Raw genomic sequence first — 22,650 nt, 5'->3', positions numbered from 1 at the left:
GATGCACTCAAGCGGGGTACAATTACTTGTGTCTCCCCATCTTTCGTTTGGTTTCTAGTTTTCAACATCTTTTCTTTTGATGAGCACGAGATGTTTTGGGAAGTTACTCTGAATTCAAAGTCTGATGCAGATGCTTCCTCTTTTTACATGCACCCCCCTCAGGAATTGTACACATTTGTGAAATGTACACACATAGCAAGGAAGCAGCTAATGACATGCATATATCATGTAAGGTTACTTCAGGTTTAATGCTAGTGATGCTTATTAGGATGCAAGGAGGCTCCTTGAGTCTTAGTACCAGCGACTGGTGAGTATGCAACCAGAGACAAATCTGTGGTACCCTGTTAGGGTAGTTTTCCTAAAGTCCTTCTGGTAGTAAGACTTTAGTAAGCTATCCCATTGGTTTGTAGATCAGTCTGGACAAACTCAGGACCTTGGTAGAGTGGCAGAGCAGTCAGGCTTATCTTAAGAGGAAGACGTGAAATGTAGGTAAGTACACTGAACCTTGGCTAGACATGCACATCAAAGAAACTCTTAAACTTATAATTTATATAAAATTATTTTGGAGGGATTGTCTCCTCCGACGTATTCCGCATCTTTGATAGATCATCTCCCAGCTTGCTGGCCTCAGAAATTTTTTTTCAGTAGAGGGCGCTGCGCGTCGACGTCTCTCGAGCCGATGTCCCTCGGCGGCCTCCGTATCAGCGCCGACGTCACCAGCGTATAAATAGACTCACGCAGCGTCCGTTGCTCAGTCCTGTTTTTCCGCGCTTCGTGGGGCCTCAGAATATCGTTGCTCAGTTCTTCAGTCAACTATATCATTATTCCTCGTGAATACCGACTCGTACTCGATGGCTTCCTCACCGGAACCGACGACTCCACGGTCCGGCTTCAAAAAATGTCGAGACTGTGGAAAGAAAATGTCGTTGACGGATCCTCACAGGATCTGTTTATGGTGCCTGGGAATCGAGCACCATTGTTCGGAGTGCGAGGACTGCATGTCCATGACGGCGAAAGCCTTGAAGGAGCGTAAGGGGAAGCTCGAGAGAGGTAAGGCAGTTAAAACTTCTTTGAAAGTTTCCTCGGCGGAGTCGAGACATTTGTCTCCTCGCCATCACAAAAGACATTCTCGTTCTAGGTCTCAAAGCAGTTCCCATAACTCTTCAAGATCTAAGCATTCAAAAAAGAGACGTCGAAGATCCCCTTCCTCATCTTCGTCTTCCGTTTCCCCAAAAAGGGTCTCCTGCCCCACAAAACATAGCTCTCAGGCTGAGTGGGAGGAATTCAGGAAAAAGATGCTAAGCGTCTTCGAGAAAGCGGCCTCGACCCCCTCGAAGACTGCTGAGGGTGATACCCTGGGTGAAAGACCCGAAAAATCAAAAAGCGCGAGTCGCAGCACCCGGTGAAACAAGCCACTCGAGAGCGTCACGAACCCTCGAGTAAAGGCAAAGTTGCGTCTTCGACGCCATCGTCGAAGATCCCTTCGACGCATAGATCGGCGTCGTCAACGCCGTAATCGAAGGGTTCTTCGACACACAGGTCAGTCGAGTCGACGCCATCTTCGACGCTGACATCGACGCCGAGAAAGGATAAACCCACGGCCACCTCACAGCCAGTGGCCAGAGCCTCGAGCACGAGAATGTCGTCGACAACCTCGAGTAGAGTCCCGATACTCTCGAGTTCATCGAGGCCTCTACCACCTTTCTCGACGCCTTTTTCAATGGCTTCGAAGCCTTTAACGTCCGCGTCGACGACGTCAATGTTTTCTCAGCCAATCATGACGAATTTGGCTCCTTCTGCTCTGGAAATGGGATTCATTCCATTTTCAAGACCTGATCACTCCTGAGTCTTATCTTCTATTTATGAAGAAGGGGAGGATTCGGATCAGGAAAGACCTTTTGAGTTGCAGGGATCTGCAACTCCTGCACCAGAGGAATTTACCTCTGAGGAAGGTAGGTTGAAAGACCTCCATGAATCCCTACAGGAAGCAAGTGGGTTGGACACTTCCCCAGAAATGGAATTTGCCACACCAGACCCAGGGGAACATGCTGAAACCCCTTATAGAACCTTGATGGCAAGGATAATAGAGTTTATGGGATGGTCCACACCCTCACCTGCTTTTCAGCAAGACGACCTCACAGACATCTTGGTCAAAGGTCCACAGGAGGATCCTGTGGTGCCATTTCATGCAGCATTACAAAGGAGAATATTGGCAAACTAGGAAACACTTGAGGTAATCCCGGCGGTTAACAAAAAATGATCAGCTAATATCGGGTGTCTTCGGCTGACCCTGAATATTTATCCAAACACCCAACTCCAGAGAGTCTGGTTGTTCAGGCAGCTACTTCAGCAGGTGGTAAATCGGCTTACCCTACTGTTCCACAGGACAGGGATGATAAGAGATATGACTCTATGGCCAAAAAAGTATTTTCCGCATGTAGCATGGCGTTAGAATCCATCAATGCTACTTGTACGCTCGCAAGGTTCAGCCACACACTTTGGGAGTGTGCTTCATCAGCGGCTGACTGCCTCCCGGAGGGAGAAGAAACGGAAGCGTTTCTCAACATCATTAAGGATGGTAAGGACGCAATGTGCGAATCCCTTCAGACTGGCATCGATTCTGCTGACAGCATCAGCAGGGCCATGGCGGCAAGTACAGCAACCAGGAGATTTGCTTGGTTGCGAAAGTCTGCTTTTGCTCCAGATGTGCAAAGCAGACTCTTGAATATGCCCTTTGACGGCTCTTCTTTGTTTGGTAAGAAGGCGGATGACAGTTTAGAAAAACTACAAACATCAAAGGCAGCAGCAAAATCCCTAGGAGCTGCATTCCGTCAGACACCATATCGCCCCTCAGGAACCTCTTGGAGAGGTAAGTCCTTTCGCTTCTATTCCGCATTCGGAAGAGGCAGAGGACAGCCGGTTCAAAGAGGTCAGAAATAATTCACCCGAGGTGGACGGGGTAAAAATACAAAAGCCGCAGCAGCAGCAGGTGCCTCTTTACCCTCGGCATCTGCATCAGCCGCCTCCAAACCGCTCTGAGGACTCTCCTCACAAGACACCAGTAGGGGGCAGGTTAACTCAACATCTGACGGAATGGCAGGCTATTACGTCAGATGCTTGGGCATTGGAGACAGTTGCCCAAGGTTACTGCTTGCCCTTTCTACACATCCCTCAGAGTCATCCACCGGGGAACAGTTCTCTGAAAGTTCCAGATCCGCTCCTCTTGCAGGAAATTGTAGACCTGCTAGAGAAAGGTGCCATAGAACTGGTACCTGTAGCGGAGGGGAACAAGGGCTGGTACTCCCCCCCTACTTTCTCATACCGAACAAAGACGGAGGCCTGAGACCTATCTTGGACTTACGAGAATTGAACAAGTTCCTCAGGAAGGACAAGTTCAAGATGGTAACTCTCTCACATCCTTCAGGCCCTCCAACTCCAGGACTGGCTGGTATCTCTGGACCTCCACGATGCGTATTTCCATGTGCCAATCCATCTCAAACACAGGAAATACCTGAGGTTCGCAATTGGCGGCTCTCATTATCAATTTCGAGTTCTGCCATTTGGGCTGACCTCCGCCCTGAGGGTCTTCACCAAGCTAATGTCAGTAGTAGCTGCAAGTCTAAGGAGGGAAGGGATCCACGTCTACCCCTACCTGGACGATTGACTGATCAGAGCTGTATCTTCAGAACGAGCTCAGATTCAGCTAGATTATGTCTGCCACTTCCTTCACAAACTGGGCTTCTCCTTCAATTTAAAGAAGTCACAGATGATACCATCACAGAGACTCCAGTTCATTCGAGTGGTCCTGGACACTTCCCTGGGAAAAGCCTCGCCACTAGAGGTGAGGGCTCAAGATATTCTGCAGATGGTCACCAAGTTTCAAAATGCCCAACGACTCCCAGCCTTCGACTTTTTGAGGTTGCTAGGCCTCATGGAATCCTGCATCTTCCTTGTGCCAGAGGCTCGCCTGAGAATGAGATCTCTTCAGTGGCCACTGAGAACTCAGTGGTCGCAATTCTCAGGGAGAATGATAGACCTCCTTCAGGTTCCGGACAAGGTGGCTCGAAACCTTCAGTGGTGGGCCTGCCAGGAAAACATCTTGAAGGGGGAACTGTTTTGGCAACCATAGCCGGAGATAACAGTAGTCACAGATGCCTCACTCACGGGGTGGGGAGCCCACACCAACGACTTGACCATCAGCGGTCTTTGGTCTCCACCGGAGTCCAGACTACATATCAACCTTTTAGAGCCGAGAGCAATCAGACTAGCGCTGAAAGTTTTTCTGCCATCTGTACAGGGGAAAAATGTCCTGATAATGACGGACAACACAGTGGCCATGCACTACCTCAACAAAAGAGGAAGCGTAGGATCACTGCCACTGTGCAGAGAGGCAATGCAGCTCTGGTTTTGGGCAATTCAAGAAGGAATATCTCTATCGGCAGTTCACCTAGCCGGAGAGAAGAACTTGACAGCGGATGCTCTGAGCAGGCAGGGCACAGTCTCCCACGAATGGGAACTAGCTCAGGAAGTCCTTCAGGAGATCTTCACCCTTTGGGGAACCCCTCAAGTGGATCTGTTTGCCACCAGTACCAACAAAAAGTGCGATCTTTTTTGTTCAAGGGAATTTGCCCCGAGAGGAGCTCTAGGAGACGCGTTCATAGTGGACTGGGAGTTTCCACTCCTGTACGCGTTTCCACCAGTCCCTGTCATTCCTCAAATGATCAGGAGGTTGAGAAGATTCCGGAGGACCATGATCCTAGTTGCCCCAGACTGGGCCAGGAGAACGTGGTACCCGGACCTTCTGGACATGTCCATCTGCCCTCCAATTTGTCTTCCACTCAAGGAGAATCTTCTCTCACAGAAGGGAGGTCAGGGTCTCCATCCAGACATCAGAACCCTCAACCTTCACGTCTGGCTTCTGAAAGGTTGAGATACAAGGATTGGGACCTCCCTGATGACGTCATGAAGTGTTGCTTTCGGCCAGAAGGCCAGCAACAAAGTCTTTATACTGCTGCCGTTGGAACAAATTTTGCAGCTGGTGTAGAGAAGGGAATATCGACCTCTTTTCATGTGGTACACCAACGGCTGTTATCCTTTCTACTCTACTTGGCAAATTCAGGCCTTCAAGTTGGCACTATCAAGGGCTATCTTCAAGCGCACTGCGGAGGAGCCTTCGCATTTCAAATTACCCTTAGTAATACAATTTCTAAAGGGATTAACTAATGTCTACCCTCCAAGACCTTTCCAGGTTCCTTTATGGGACTTAAATTTAGTCTTAAATTTCCTGATGGGTACTGCTTTCGAACCACTCAACTCTTGTTCGCTAAGATTTCTCAGCCTTAAAACGGTCTTATTAGTGGCTTTAACATCTGCTAGAAGGGTGAGCGAATTACAAGCTCTATCTTGTAAACCCCCTTATACAATTTTTCATAAAGACAAGGTTGTCCTACAGGTGAAGCCTAATTTCCTCTCAAAGGTGGTTTCTGAATTCCACATCACTCAGAAAATTACCTTACCTTCATTCTATCTGCCTCCCCATCCGGGGAAGGAGGAAGAAAGGCTACATAGGCTGGACCCAAGGCGGACTTTAAGCTTTTACATCAGCAGACTTGCTAGGATTAGGCAAGCAGACCAACTGTTCGTGGGTTACTCAGGGCACAAGTTGGGACTACCGATAACAAAACAAATCATTTCCAGATGGATTATTTTGGCCATCCTGGAATGTTACAAACTGGCAGGGAAAGAGCCTCCTCAAAATCTTAGGGCTCATTTAACCAGGGGTTTTCGCAGCCTCCTCGGCCCTCCAAAGAGGGGTTCCGGTTCGAGACATATGTGGTGCGGCTGCCACATGGTCGTCCGCACATACCTTCACAATATTTTACAACCTGGATTCCTCCTCTAGTCAAGAGACTAGGTTTGGCAAAGCCGTATTACATTTGGTTCATTCCTAAAAGGAAACATGGCGTTTTACTCCCACCTCCAATTACACACCACTGCTATGGGAGTGTATCAAAGATAAGGAATACGTCGGAGGACCCAATCCCTTCGAAGAACAAGTTACTTCTTAGCTTGTAATGTTCTTTCGATGGGATGTTCCTCCTTATCGCTCCTCCCATCCATCCCCGCAGTAATACTTCCCTTGTGGTTGCATCTTACGCTCCTTCAAGGTCAATAACCAATTCATGTAAAACAACTGTTAACGTCAAAACGGAACTGAGCAATGGACGCTGCGCGAGTCTATTTATATGCGTGGTGACGTTGGCGCCGATATGGAGGCCGTCGAGGGACATCGGCTCGAGGGACGTTGACGCGCAGCGCCCTCTACTGAACATTTTTTTCCGAGGCCAGCAAGCTGGGAGATGATCTATCAAAGATCAGGAATACGTCGGAGGAACATCGAAAGAACGTTACAAGGTAAGAAGTAACTTGTTCTTCTGAGGCATGTGGAATCTGCTTAGATCACATGCTGTGCATATGCTGACATCTAGCCGAAGCTGCAGAGTATTACATTTGTTGTTTTCAAAACTCGAAAAGGGACGTTGACAGGGCGTGCCAATAATATTATCCCTAGTGTGACGTCCACTGTACCCATGATCCCTCACGCGCTCGAGGTCCCTCAGATTGTTTTTTTCCACCATTCTAGACGGATGTGTATAGCGGAGTTCCTTTTCGGGGTAAAGCCATTGATTATTTACAATTAGCAATAGTATTTATTTCTATCCTTTCACCGATTTCCGAAACACCACGCCGGTGAAGACAGAAAAACTCCCCGTCTGAGACTACTTGGAAGGCCGCCCCGGGTCTCTGCCCAGACGGTAGGTAGAGAAGGGGGAGGCCATTTTAGGATGCATATTCTCCCCTTCTTACACTTTGTTCGCCCCGCTGCCATAACCATAACCTATAACCTATAATTATGGAAAATACACCTTTTAAATTTTGCCCCAAGTGTAACAGAAAATTTCCGTGGTTAGACAAACACTTAGTTTGTAACTTGTATCTTCCAAGAGACCATGTCGAAACGTCTTGTCGAGTGTGCAGGCTCTTCAAGCCAAAGACCTTAAAGGATCTCTCCACGAAACGCTGGGCCCACTACGCCAGGCAACTCAAGGCCATGGCGGTAGAGAGGAGTCTTTAGCGATGGCAGCGACGCCGTCCTTTTCGGACGGCAAGGGTGACAAAGTTGCTCCAGCTACTCAAGCGCAAGCCCTCGACCCCATAGGACAGGCCGGCGGCTATGTTGTGGGGACTACAGCCGGCAGCGGCAGCGCTACAAAACCACACACCACCAAGCACATAAACCCAGGTCGAGACTCGACACATGAGTCGAGTAATTAACAATGTTCGACACCCAGAGAAAGGTCCACTGAGTCCCGGTCCTCTGGGCAATCTCGATCGAGATTGGCGCGCGTCAGGGCCCAACCGTCGAAAGACGGCAAGGGTGTCGCTCGCATAACTCCCTCCGAAGGTCGATCGTCTGCGGACGAGACCTCGGTACCCAAATCTGAAAATCGACGCTCGACGTCGGATAAGGTGGCAGGCCCCAAAAAGTCTGTAAAACTCTCCTCTGGGCCCAAAGGGGTGGGGAAAGATCACAAAAAGACCTCAAAGCCCCCTCATAGGGACAAGAGCCCTCCTAGGGAAAAGACACCGCAGAAGGAAAAGCCTAAACAATCTAAGCCCATAGAAAAACTTAAAGATTCTAGGCCTAAAGTGGTACCTCCAACTGATGAGGACTTAGGACTTTCCCCTCAATCTGTGGTGATCCCAAGTTCGAAAGAATGGTCTTCCCAAGATATTGACAGACTAATGAGAATAATGAACTTTATGGCCAATTTTTATGAGAAAAACCCAGATTACTTTCAGAGTTTCCACTCCACTCCTCCAACCACAGCCCCTTCTGGCTCTCAAGCCTCTGCCCTACCTACTCAACCCCCTTCTAAGAGGTCTTGCTCAAATGTTCCTTTACAAAGTACAGTCATAGATATCTATGACCCTGAATCAGACCAAGAAGATTTCTCATTTGTAGAGGCATCTGACCCTCAACTTATTGAGGAGGATTCAGATGACCCTTATTATGGGGATGACGAGTACCCAGAGGCAGACCAAGAGGCTAACATGTACTCTATAGATTCCCCTCTTAACCCAAGACACTCCGGTTGTCTATTCCCCCGTTGATAATCAACCCCTCAATGAAGTACTAGCCAAGGCGGCTGAACACTTTCAGATTGACAAACAGGAGGTATAGGAGGATAGAGACTTTTCAGAACAAATCCTTGGGGACAAAAAGACAGTGGGCCAGTTTATCCCGCTAATGAAATCAGTGCAGCACAGAATACAGCTATCTTAGAAAGCCCCCAATCTCACATGGGCCATAAATCCACGTGTGGAGAAGTTATTCAGGCCTGCACCTTCGGACCCTTTATACATTAGAGGTCAACTAAAACCAGACTCCTTAGTTGTCAACACAACTAGAAAGAGAGCAGGCACACCCCTTGCATCCTCTGAGGCTCCATCTGATAAGGAGAGCAAAAAGATCTATGCCATGGGCAGAAAGGTCGCCTCCTGTGCGGCCTATCAAACCAGGATAGCGAACAATGCAACACTCTTGGCTAGTTACAACTGCCACAAGTGGGAAGAAATGTCTGCTTTACTTTTGTCTGCCCCAGAGCCACTCAAATCCCAACTAGCACATATGGCTGCAGATGGGAGGGCTGTGTCTAGCTGTCTCTTTATATCCAATTTTGACGCGGCGGACAATGCCGGAAGAGTCATTGCAGAAGGGACTGTTATTAAGAGGCATGCATGGCTGCACCAGTCAGGGTTTAGGCCAGAAACGCAGGCCACTCTAATAAACATGCCAGTGGAACCTAACATGCTCTTCGGTAAGGCCGTTGAAGACGCACCTACATTGTTTTACCTTTATGACTAGCCCAACATTGTTCTCTGCTACATGTGCCAGCATACTTTTTTATTTTTTTTAAACTGCAATTTCGGACTAGCCTACAACTGTTTCTACCTCCTGTGCCTTAGCCTATGACTAGCCTAACATTGTTTCTGCTACATGTGCCAGCATACTTTTTTTTTTTTTTAAAACTGCAATTTCGGACTAGCCTACAACTGTTTCTACCTCTTGTGCCTTAGCCTATGAATAGCCTAACATTGTTTCTGCTACATATGCCAGCATACCTTTAAAAAAATGCCTAACCTACAACTGCCTTGCTCCGTGTGCCTAGCCTACCAGTGACCTTGCCCCGCACACAACTGTTAGTCAAGTAATCCAAACTCCGACTAGCCTAAAACCTATTCCTGCTTCCCACGCATAGCCTGTGACCAGTCCACACTTGTTCTATATCTCAACGCAAACATGTCACCCCTACTCCCTTGCTCCGACAAGGTACCACCCACACCTTTCCTACCAGCTTTGAGCACAAGCTCCACCAACCTAAATCACCCTGACTCCCTGCCTAACCACATCATCCCCACCAAACCACCCCTCAGCGCACAAACTAACTCCTACCCATTGCCTCCCCACCTGCGAAATCAGAGGCTAGGCTGCCGTTCCACCCGCTTCTCAGCCCCTATAACACCTTCATCACTAAGCACTCCAAACACTCACCATCACTGACTACTACTCCCACACCCAAAACATCCAGCAATATCAACACACCCAATATCATTCCCACTATAACGAAACCAAAGAACAATCGGCAAACACAATTCCAATGTGCACTCATTAACGCGAAATCCCTCCCAGCGCACGCCACAGAGATCCATGACCTCATCACAGATCTTGACCTAGATATACTAGTTATCACTGAGACCTGGCTACATGAAGCCTCGGGTCCAGCCATATGCCAATCATTACCACCAGGCTAAAAACATCAGATGTGACAATTTCGACTTGCTATCAGCAGAAATATCCCCCTCAACAAATGACACCATTACAATACACATTGTTTACCGACCACCAGGCCCAACTCTCGACTTCCAGTCCAATATCACTCACATCTTAGGTGACAACCTCAAAACAAACTCAAGAGCCATACTCATAGGAGACCTCAACCTAGGCTTCAAAGATCCAAAAGATAAGCAAAGCACTCGCCAAAGCTATACATGACTTAGGCTTGACCCAATGAGTGAACAAACCGACCCACAATAAAGGTCGTATCCTGGATTGGATTACGGACCACAACTGTGTGGCCGACATCAGCTCTAACACAACCCGCCCATGGACGGACCACCACCTACTACACTTCTTCATACCAGCTAAAATTGGAGGGAGCCTAAACCTACCGGCTCCAGCCACCATGGCTAGATCCAAAAAACTGCTCACTGCAGACAGGCTTATCCCTCTCCTAGAAACGCCGGCACTGGCTCATCTAACAGCCAACGACCCTACAACTCTAGTTGAGATCTACAACACCACGCTCAAAGAGATTATAGATGTTGTAGCCCCATTGGAAAAGAAAAAAGCGAAACAAAGACTCCATGCAAACTCCTGGTTCATCCAAGAACTCCAGGACGCCCAAACCACTAACAGAACAGCACTAACCTCCTGGCAGACAAATCCCTCCTCTACTACAAGGGACACCTACCTCACAGCTGCTAAACTATATAAAAAAGCCATCGCTAGAGCTAAAGCGGCCACTTACAATGACAGAATTGAGAAAGCTATCTCTCAATCCAAAGAGCTATTCGCCATTTACAACGAGCTGACCAGCCCACCCTCCTCCGCACAACCTTCTGAAAAAAACGCAACATGGTGTAACAACATCCAACATGCTATGTTAGATAAAATCAAAAAAACTCCAGAACAAAATCAAATCCCAATTCGACAAACTTCCCAACACCACTCAACCACCACTTCCTAAGCCTCCCACCATCATACTAAAGGATAACACTGCACACAGAACTAAACACACCTAAACCCTTCTCCTTCAGGGAAGTCACAGTTCCCGAAGTCCTTCTAATCATGAAACAGACCAAACCATCCCTATGCAAAGGAGACATTTGCCCAGACAATGTACTCCAAGATTGTGCCACAGCTTTGGCCCCTTTTGTAACTACGTTCATCAATACCTCCTTCGCTACCAGCACTGTCCCACTCGCCATTAAGGAAGCATGGGTAAGACCGCTGTTAAAAAAACCTACCTTGGATCCGGATTCCCCAAACAACTACCGTCCTATTACCACTGTGCCATTTCTGCTGAAGATCCTGGATAAGGCTGCATATCTACAGATCCAGGCTTACCTGGAAACGCACAACATTCTTGGAAAAAGGCAATCGGGTTTCCGCCCGCGCCATGGCACAGAGTCAGCCCTACTCGTCCTCAAGAACCAACTACTTGAATCCATGGACAAAGGCAAGACCTCACTACTCCTAGATCTCTCGGTGGCCTTTGACTTGGTCGACCATAAGATCCTATGCAAACACCTCACCGACACAGCACACTTCTCCCAAGAAGGCACCGCCTGGATCGCCTCCTTCCTGGACGGTCGAGCAATGAGAGTCTTCTCAGACCAGGCATCCGCCCAGCCATCACCTATCAGCTGTGGAGTCCCACGAGGCTCATGCACCTCCCCCAATAACCTCTTCACTCTCCCCTTATTCAGTGACCTAGAAGACTTCGGCATAGCCTTTACCAACCTTGCTGATGACACCCAAATTGTCCTACCTCTAACAGGTAACTATGAGCAAGACCTCAAGACACTCCAAGACACACATACACGTATCCAGGTCTGGATGGCGGCAAGTGGTCTATGCCTAAACGGGGAAAACCAAAATATTGCTAGTAGGCCCCCAAAAAAGGCTTAAAAAAAACTAGACAACTATAGTTCCTTCAGCATCGGGGACACCATCATTAAAACTTCAGACACAGTCAAAATACTCGGAGTCTATTTGGACTCCACCCTATCAATGGACAAGGCAAGTCAGCGCCATTTCATCAGCGGTAGCGCTCACATCAAAAATCATAAACGCTGTGAGACCATACCTATCTCATTAAAAAGTGCCTCAACATCACAAGGGCCACAACTGGTGCAAAACTTCACTACTGCAACATTCTTCTTCTAGGCACCTCCAATAATAACATCAACAGATTACAAATCGCACAAAACAATGCCCTCAGATCTGCACTCCCAAGAGAGAGCACATCTCCCAGGCAAGGAAAGATGCCCATTGGCTCCCGGTCAAAAAACGTATAACATTCAATGCCCTCACTATCACACACAGATGCATCGCCCAGTCTGCCCCAGCATACCTAGTGGAAAGAATACACCAATCACCAGCCCACAGACCGAAATGTGACCAATACTCACACCAACTCTGTCCCTGCATTCAACAGAGCTAAAGCAGGCGGCTCTAGCTTTGAGGTTCTAGCCCCCATAGCTTGGAACTCACTCCCACTCAGTCTAAGAAAGGAAGAATCCCTGACAACCTTTAGGAAAGCTCTAAAAACAAAGCTGTTCAACTAGATCACCTTGTGTCATGCATTGTCTCGAACACTTTCCCTCTGTAACCTGTAACACCTCTCTACAATGTCATCTACTGTATATATCTACTCCTGCAATAATGTATAACCTGCACCAAGGGTATACCCTGTATAACCTGTATAACATGCACCAAGTGAATATCTGTCATGCGGGAGGGAACACCGACACGATACAGGCCATTGGAAGTAGGGAGACTGACTCGCTCACTCTCGGTGAATCCCGGACACATGGGATAGCTAGACTTCCGAAGTTACATCCACACCCACTTCATGGTCTCTGGTTACCTGTGGTGCGAGGAAGGCGTAAACAGTCCTTATTACGGGGCAGGGGCGTTGGTCGTCCTCATTGGGTTCCCCGTTTTCATTGGCAACTTCCTTGGAGGTTGCGTACGGGCTGATCGCATTACTTCCTGGTTACGGGACTCTTTGCCGATCACGTGGTTTGTTATCCGATCACGTGATCAGGGCTGCGTATAAAGCCGGCCATTTCAAACCACTCGTTGCTTCACAGCTGTTCTCCTGCAACACTGTCCAGCGTCTCGTTTCAAGATCAAGTCTCACGGATTACTGACCTCGGCTCTCGGACCACGGATTGCAACTTCTTACTCCTTGGCTTTGTCTACACAAACTGCTATATCTCTGACCTTTGGAAAATGGATCACGGACTGCCTCTGCCTCATCCCTGGTTTTGTCGAACTGATCACGATCACCTATTACTGTCCTTTGGATTGTTTTGGGACTTGTCTCCGCTTTGTCCCTTCAGTACTACTACGTTTTACCAAGAACTACGCACCTTCCACGAACCCTGCAGGTGTTGACGGTCGGCACTTCCATCTTGTGCCAGACTGCAGGAACTGATTGCGCGCCCCTTGCACCACAACCCTCGATCCCGAGTCATTCCCTGTTGGGTTTAGGTAAGCCTCTCTGGTATTTTACATTGATTACTAATTGAAGTACTGTGATTGTTTGTGCTAACACTTACCTTCCCTCCAATAGCCCTGGGGTCTTCGGCGGCACCTGGTTCCTGTGATACAACACCACCACCTGTGGCTTCAAGGCTTGCACAGTGAATTTACTTGTATTTCGCTGTGGGAAACTTGGAGACAGAGGCCCTAATACTCTTCACGACGCAGCAAGTCTGACAATATCCTGTAACAGCGCCACGATGCCTCCGGGCCGCTGGGCGCTTTATAAATCCAAATAAATAAATAAATAAAACAGCAAAGGACGAGTATGACACTCGAAAATCTTTAGGTCAACTCACTAACAAGCCTTCTGGACAGAGAGCTGACGGACATTTTCGCCGTTTTCGAGGCCAAAATTCTCAACGAGGATCCAGCTACAATCAGGGCCAAGCTTCCTCCTGGGGTGATAATCAAGGCCAATCCTTCCAGGGCTATCCCAGAGGACAATGCAGAGGTCGTGGTCGGAGCAGAGGCCCTGCTCGAGGTGGCACTCCACTTAGGAGCAAGTGCCATTCCGGTACAAGTCCCCTCCCATGCTTCTCCAGTAGGACGACGCATTTCCAACTTCACCCACGTATGGGAGGGAATCACCTCAGACAGATGGGTGCTGCCACAGTAGCAGGGGGCTACTGTATAGAACTACTTCAACGTCCCCACAACCACCCCCCACAACAGAAAATCCACGCAGTAGAACATCAGCAGATCCTTTTAGAAGAGATAGCCACACTTCTATTAAAGGACGCCATAGAAGTGGTCCCGGCCAACCAGGTAAACAAGGGTATTTATTAAACTTCCTTCCTTGTGCCAAAGAAAGATCTAACAATGCGCCCAGTATTAGATTTGCGCCCTGCAAACAAGTATGTCAAGCCACAAAATGTCTGCATGACTATGCTACAAGAGGTAACCCCTCTACTAAAAAAGGGGGATTACATGGCAACACTGGATATGAAAGATGCCTATTTTCATATATCAATGTTCCCAGAGCACAGAAGATTCTTGCGTTTCAAGATGGCGAACAAGCACTACCAATTCAAGGTGCTGCCCGTTGGAATAGCCTCGGCTCCAAGGGTATTCACAAAAGTACTGGCAGTGGTGGCAGCGCACCTTCACAGGGAGGCAATCCCAGTGTACCCTTACCTGGACGACTGGCTCATAACAGGGGAATCACCCCTGATCGGCAGACAAAACATTCAGAGAACAATCAACCTCCTCTTTCAATTGGGCTTCTCCATCAACAAGAAAAAGTCTAGCCTAGTGCCAAGCACTTCAAAACAGTTCCTAGGAGCTGTTTTAAACACAGAGGTGGGATTGGTCTTTCCATCAGGGGAAAGAGTAAAAAATGTGTTACTGCAGATACCACATTATCAGGCCGGCCACCAGAAAAGGGTGCGCAAAGCGATGCGTTTGCTGGGCATGATGGCATCTTGCATTTCCCTGGTTCCTCACGCGCGCCTGCGCATGCGACCCATGCAGGAGTGGTTGGCGAAACAGTGGTCTCAGGCAAGTGGTCAGTGGGACGATCTATTGGTCGATTCGCCAACACTTGTTCAAAATCTTCGCTAGTGGACAAGAGAAAATTTAACGAAGGAGAAACCTTTCTACAACCCAGAGGTACAGGCAGTTGTCACAACAGACGCCTCACTGGCAGGGTGGGGGGCTCACTACCTTCACCACACAGCTCAGGGTCTGTGGTTTCACACTGTAGCTCAGAACCACATCAATCTGCTGGAACTTCTGGCAGCATTCAAAGCCCTTCGGGCATTCGAACACCATTTAACAAACCTATCTGTGCAGATCCTAACAGACAGCACTGCAGCAATGTTCTATATCAACAAACAGGGGGGTACACATTCTCCAAATCTGTCCAGACTTGCACAGCAAATTCGGAGATGGGCACTCAAACGGAAAATGTTCCTGTCATCACAACATGTTCCAGGGGAGCTCAACGCTCTAGCATACTCGTTGAGCAGAGATCCCCTATCAGAGGAGCACGAGTGGCGTGTACACGAAGGAGTCGTAGAACACCTCTTATCTCAATGGGGTTTCCCAACTATAGACTTATTCGCCACAAGTGAAAACAGTCCATGCCCAGACTTCGCGTCCAGGTTCCCCCAGCCAGGCTCCAAGGGGAGCGCCCTATGGATGAACTGGTCAGGGAAATTTGCTTAAGCTTTTCCCCCAACACCTCTCAGGAGGAAGGTGGTGAACATGATACACAAGGAACCGATGACGCTTATCCTAGTTGCTCCTATGTGGGCAAGACAACCATGGTATCCACATCTGCGCAAACTGGCGATGCGTGATCCCATCAAACTCCCGTGCCATGACAGCATGTCTCCTGAGGTCATAGAGTTCAGACATCTCAATCTGCCTCAGAGATGCATGGATATCTTGAGAGAATCAAGAAAACCAAACACTAGGCACTGTTACTTTGACAAATGGAGAAGATTTGGAATTTGGTGCCAGACTAAACAGATCAACCCCATAGAATGTACTCCATCCAACATTATAACTTATATGCTCCACTTGCTAGATGCAGGGTTAGTGTTTAACTCCCTAAATGTCCACCTGGCGGCTTTGTCAGCCTACGCAACCTCTCATAATATGGTCTCATGGTGGAAAGTACCGGTCATCAAAGCATTTATGGAAGGAGTAAAGATTCTCCACCCTCCAATATCCAACCCACTGCCAGGTTGGGACCTCAATGTTGTGCTCGCTCAGCTCAAGGGACCCCCTTTCGAGCCTATGCACAAGTCTAGTCGCAAACACCTGACTTATAAAACTGCCTTCATAGTGGCTATCACTTCCATAAGAATGGTTAGTGAAATCCAAGCATTGTCAGTGCAGGATCCTTTCTTTGTTGTACACAATGACAAGCTGGTTTTACGTACTCACCCTAGGTTTTCACCTAAATTCATCTCCAGATTCTTCCAGGAACTAAATAGCTCTGCTGAGGTAAAACTCCACACACTGGATGAGAGGAGAGTGGTCCTCTACTACGTAGACAAGACCAGACCGCTAAGAAAAACAGATTCATTGTTTGTCTCTAGGCAGAGAGGGTGATTGCATCTCTAAAACACTATCTCTAGGTGGATAGTCAGATGTATCCAACTGTGCTATTTCCTATCAGAGAAAACACTGCCTCTTACGCTCAGGGCTCACTCCACGAGGGGTACTGGGGCCACTCTGGCTTTCATTGCAAATGTCCCCTTAGACAGTATTTGCAAAGCAGCTACTTGGAGCTCTATTCATACTTTCACTCAGCACTACTGCATTGACACCCATTCCAAGACAGTGGGTCAATGGGTTCTAAGACATTTATTCTCTCGTGAGTCTTCTCACAACCAATCTACTTCTTCCACTGCTCGCTAATCTATGCACATTCTACTATCTACTCACTCACATCTATCTACTCACCGTAATCGTATTTCTGATGCTTGTATCTGCTTAGATTCACATGCGACCCACCCTTTCTCCCCTCAGAGAGAAGGCGCATGGATGCTTATGAGCTTATCTGATACATATCTGCTTTGATATAACTGTACTCACGTTACACCTCATGTCAGAAAAATAACAATCTGAGGGACCTCGACGCGCAAGGAATCATGGGTACAGTGGACGTCACACTAGGGATAGTATTACTGGCACGCCCTGTCGACGTCCCTGTTTGAGTTTCGAAAACAACAACTGTAATACTCTGCAGCTTCCACTAGATGTCGGCCTATGCACAGCATGTGAATCTAAGCAGATACTAAGATCTAAATACTTTAGATGTTTACACTAGAATACTTTGGAATACTTAATACACTTCAAAGGACACTTTCACTTCTGTGTTTGTTTGCGGTTACATTTGTAGCAACGTTCGACAGGGATAAGACAATGTTATCGTATTATCGGTTATTACGCGCACTTGCGGTTTTCAACAGTTCATACGGTGCTACATTTACTCTGCAAAACACATATAGTAAAGTCACTTTAAAGGGAGGAAAATGGTTAGTATGAGAAACCAAAGGGTATCTCACCCGCTAGTCCTCTGGGACTTGTCATCCAGGTGGCCAGGACACGTCCATCGCTTTTGGATCCAGTTCCTGGGGGTGGACCAGTGCAGGAGGATCAGCTGGGTTAGGGGTCTTCGGGGAGTGGGGGTGAGATAGCCGATGGCGAGACATGGTATTCATCCTTATTTTGTTTATCTAACCCTTTCTATGTTTTAGGATGCTCCGGGGTCCCAACACCCACCCCCCCCCCTTTTTACACACACACTGGGCCGAGGAAGAGGGTGACTGAGAATAACAACACTGACTTGCACACATTGTACTGGCCATGTGCCGCTAATCGGGTCAGGAAAAGTCAGGCACTTAATCCTAAGTGCATACAACTGATACCAATTAGCTCTCATCACACAAATAAAGGGCAGAACCAAAGACACACTCTGAGCAAGGCGGAACACAAGAACGAGTATGGCTTCCGGGACTAAGGGCAAGAGAAGAGCAACGGACCAAGGAACGAGAGCTACGGGTGGAAAGCCCCAAGGCTTCCCTACTGGAGGTTGTTGCCTCCTACAGGCCGCGAGAGCAATGTGAGAAGGCCCGACCCCACAAGTGAAGACTGCATTGTGTTTCAAGGATGCCAGTGACCCTCTCGGGTGAGCGGCAAAGTTGGGGAGGCGATGCCAGGCCTGTGGTACTAACCTTGACTCCTGAACTGAAATCGCAAAACCCAGAAAAAGACACACACAAGTAGTGAGTTGGCAAGCGACCTGAGAGACCGGTGTGTGTTAAAGTTTGAATTAGAAACATATTGCAAGTGAAGGCTGCATGCATGCATGTGGATGAGATGCAACTAAAGGCAGACTTGTGAGTGAACTTTGATGCAAAGAACAGCTGGGAAATCTTCGATGCTAAGTAACGGAGTGGTCCAGTGAAAGGAAGTAGCCCGCTCAAAAGTCTCTATGAAAGGTACTTTGTTTAAAGCGAGAAAGCCTATGAACAGTAAAAGTAAAAGGAAGAAGATTAATTCCTAGAGAAGGGAAGAGTGAAAGTAACAAAGTGAACTTTGAGTCGAAGTGGTCCTGCAGTGGTCTGACAAATTAGCCATGCACATTCGAAAGTCTTCGACATCCGAAAGTGGTCCGAGCCCAACAGAGGGAGACCTGAAGTTTGTATTGAAAGTTATTGTGCATGGTCCGAGCCCGACAGAGGGAGACCAGAAGTTAAATAAGCTTGGGGAAGGGAGCCCTTTGCAACTTGTGTTGAACTTTTTGTTAGGCAGAAACCTGTGCAGTTCCCTTAGGGACCACTGCAAAAGATTTAAGACTACAGGTGTTGGCAGTAAACCCACTTGGTAGCAGTCTGTACCACCCAGATTTACCTGGTAGCTGTGGCTGAGCAGTCAGACTTCCCTCAAGAAGAGTTAGGCAGTATGCAAAGTATACACAATAGGCACTCATATACAATAATACAAGTAAACACTGACCATAGCTTTGGTATCAAAGTATATAGTTATTTATTTAAAAACACACCGTTTGAAACACTCCAGCACTCTTATTGTAAAATATTCTAAACACAGTTACTATTGTAATATATACACCCCTTTTTCCTTATCAGATAAGTCACAGTAAAACACCACTTCTTTTCATACAGAGGTGAGCGCTTAACTAGATTGCACTCCAATAAGTTTGTGAGAAAGGGAGGGAAAAAGACAGAATATGGAAAGGTACACCACTCTAAGATTCAGGAACACTATTAGCAAGGCAGAAGAGCAAAAGTCACTGGTGAGTCAAAGTCCAAAGGCTGGGCCCACTCTTAGAGAGAGCAGAGCACAAATGCGCCCAAGATCACACAGTTACACTAGGCTTAGAAAGTCTTGCAGAAGGTTCAAAAAGAGTTTAGAGAGGCTTAGGAAAGTTTAGCCAGGGTGTCCCAGGCTAACCCAGGTTCGAAAGCCGGGGGCTAAATCTACCCCGTACAGTCGGTAGCAAGGGAGGCCAGGCGGGACACGGTACCTTAAGTGGGAAGGATCCTCCAGCTGTGGCAGTTGTTCCTGGTAGTGGGTGCAAGTTGCGTCGTCGTCCAGGGGAAGAGAAGATCTCGACTTGGAGGAAAGATGAAGGTCGTTGCACTACCAGGGCAGAAACCAGCCGCGGAGATTTACGGTTAAAGGTGGTACCTTTGTTTCGCGGTCGTGGTAAAATGTGGTATCCCGGTTGCCGGGGTGCTTGGCACGGGCAAGGCGGCCACGAGGTACGTCGGGAGAGCGAAAAGACGGTGAAACTGGTTATCCCCACCAGTCAAAGGAAGAAGACTCTCCGGCGGGAGATCTCCTCTGTCGTTGCGAAAAGTGGTTGAGGCAGTCCAGCAGGGCTCCACCGGTGGTGGTGTCGTGGCAGGTCGGCTCAGCTTCTCCCTCGTCGGATTCTTAGGTCCTGTGGCGACTTCTGAAGTTCCAGTCCCCAAAGCCCTGCTTTTATGCAGCAAACCCCCATTCACTCAGCCTAGCTGTCACTCAAACATGCTAAGTGGTGAGCCGGCCGGCTCACCACTTGGGCCAATCAGGATGGAGTGCGACTTGAGTTGCCTAGGCAACTCAGTCCAGGGTGCCTAAATTTCCCTCCACCCCTCCTAAGTACCCCAGACAGAGTGGCACCACTTTGGAGGGCTTCTGTGGAGAAGCCCGCCAAAAAGTGGAACAAAGGGCTCGACTTGGGTTGGAGTCACAGAAGAGAACACAAACACCATTTTAGAATCAAGTTTTGGCAAAAAATACCAACCGGAGAATTAATATTAATTAAATAAACCAGCGGTATGTTCGAGGCTACCGTAAATAATTAAATAAAGGTAGTAGCCTAAAACAATGGGAAATCCCATAGGAAAATATTTGCGGTTGAATATAAAAAGTAGTATCCACTGCCACCAGCCAAAACTCGATCAGGGGGGACGGAGACGTGCCCCCTCGACTAACAGACCCAGGGGCAATTGAATTGCCCCAGCCAGTACGTCCACAATATGATGGTTTGTACTGGTTCTGTTCAGAATTTAAGACTAGTAAAGTCAATGGTGACTTTACGTGCCCTGGGAGACAGTAGTCAGTCCCAGGGTATGGAGTCTATACTGGGGGGTCACTATGACACCCCTGTGTCACTGCACTGAGGGTGCTGTGTAACACACATCGCAAAAACACATGAAGCCCTATGGAGTAAAAGACCCCATAGCCCATTAAACATATCTAGATTCAAAGAAACACACTCAAATCATGCCCAAGAGTGAGGGTAAAAGAGTCTCAATCTTGGCAGGAGAAAAAAATAAACCCCAAAAATCCAGCAAAGCTGCTGGGGGACTCACTAGGTTAGGAAATCCAGCCTAAACAGAGAATTCTCCCTAACACTTTTTCATAAGAGGTCTGAGCCTGACAGAGGGAGACCTACGAGAACTGTGTGGTGAAAGGTCTGAGCCCGGCAGAGTGGGATCTTTTGTGAACGTTTTGGTTGAGAGATTATTTCGGAAGAAAGAGAAAGTCTCTAACGTGGAAGGCCAGGAGGGCCTCGATCCATGTCTTTGAATTATATATTAGGTTGAAAATCGAGCCAGAGTGTGCCATCCTGCCTACAAGGATCACCTTACTCTGTGAGGCCTAACGTGGTGAGGAGAGCTGGTTCAATCACATTCACAGTTGAACACTGATTTTTCCTTTTGCATACATTTCTCCTTTTTACACTTTTTGTACAAGAGATAGGGCAGGCATTCAGTTTTTGTTAGCATAGGCCATTTTGATTTGACAGATTCCACTAGGACTGGGCAGAATGGGAGTTTCTCGAATCCCATCCATTTAAATAAAGGTTTTACAAACTGTACCAATTGTGTCAGTCTCTGCTCGTGATACCATGCCTCCCCTACATTAGTTAGTGTAACATTAGCTTGGTTCTAGGTTCTAGAGGGGTTTCTTCGCACAGCAAGTCTTTTAACTCCAAAAACACAACCATAGCTAAAGGAAGTTCGGAGAGGGCTCAAAGTCTTGAAAAGCAGCAGAATACAAAGAGTTCCAGAGGATTTATTTTGACAATCTCTAGTGCTATAGAAGCAGCAAGTTAACAACTAACAAGGGAGACCTGTAAAAGGACAGTATGAAGGGACACAAGCAGCGGCTTCAGTCGGAGGTAAGAGGGGGTGACCCTGGACACCTCTAGGTGCACCAACGCTCTGGAGTGACTTCTTGGAATCAGGTAAGCAATACCTTTTTCCCCACAGTATCTTAGGTTTGAAGAAAATGTTTGTGCTGGATGCTCAGCGATGTTGCAGCTCTGGACCCGACCGCTGGATTCCTTGGTCTGATGACTGAAGGCAGGACAATGGACGAGATCTCTCCGCAACAGTCTCGAAGGAGGCCCTGTTGCACGACTTTCAGCAAATTCTTGGTTCACTCTGCGGTTTTGGTGCCTTTTCTGCAGCACCAACAAAGGACACAGATTGTTGGTCAATCTTCTGTGCTTCATGCAGTCCTGCACTCTTTTTAAAAAAAACTTTGTTTATTGGTTTTTTACATAAAATAACGGGCCATGCACCGACCGCAGTGTAGCTCCCAAAACAGCCACCTCCCTCCCCACCTCTCCTCTCCGTAGCTAAGTCTAAGCCAAATAAGTCTGGGCGACAACTAGGTTCACGTATTCTCGTTAGTCTCTTCTCGATGTGAAGGAGAGCACCAGTTTGAAACCGGGGACGAAGCGTGTGAAGATGTCTGCAGTGGATTTCAGATATATGCAGTGTCCCCAAATGTCCGGGGGGCGGGCATGCAGAGGTCGTGTTTTTTATGAAACACGTTTCTACATCTTGGCAGTAGGTCACATTGTTTAGCCAGCGCTGTAGGCTTGGCGGAGGCCTGCGTCCCCAGTTGATTGCAATCCTTCTGCGTGCTAGGACTAGCAGAAGGTTTGTCAGTCTTCGTTCGGCTTCTGGGAGGTGCTTGGTTAGGCCCAGAAGTGCCAAAATGGGTTTGTGTTCCAGTTGTGTTCCTATAATAGCTGAGATTTTGTTAAGTACCAGGCTCCAAAATGACAAAATGCTTGGGCATGACTACGCTAGGTGTATGAAGTCTGCATCTGAGTCCCCGGAGCGGCTGCAAGCTGCCGATATTGTTGAGCGTTGTGTGTGGAGTTCTGCCAGTGTATGATACACTTGGTGGAGGTAATTGAAGTGGATTTG

The 22,650-nt window shown here is 47.8% G+C and overlaps 1 protein-coding gene across 3 annotated transcripts in view; it reads left to right on the top strand.

Annotated features, from left to right (window-relative positions):
• Positions 1 to 22,650, top strand: part of RPAP1 (RNA polymerase II associated protein 1) — an 850,859-nt gene that overhangs the window by 369,735 nt on the left and 458,474 nt on the right. The window lies entirely within an intron of this gene.

The sequence above is a fragment of the Ambystoma mexicanum genome, chromosome 14 (assembly GCF_040938575.1).
Source record: "Ambystoma mexicanum isolate Mex_15411 chromosome 14, UKY_AmexF1_1, whole genome shotgun sequence".
NCBI lineage: Eukaryota > Metazoa > Chordata > Amphibia > Caudata > Ambystomatidae > Ambystoma > Ambystoma mexicanum.
The sequence above is the reverse complement of the archived record's forward strand: the minus strand, read 5'-3'. Positions and strand labels throughout refer to the sequence as shown.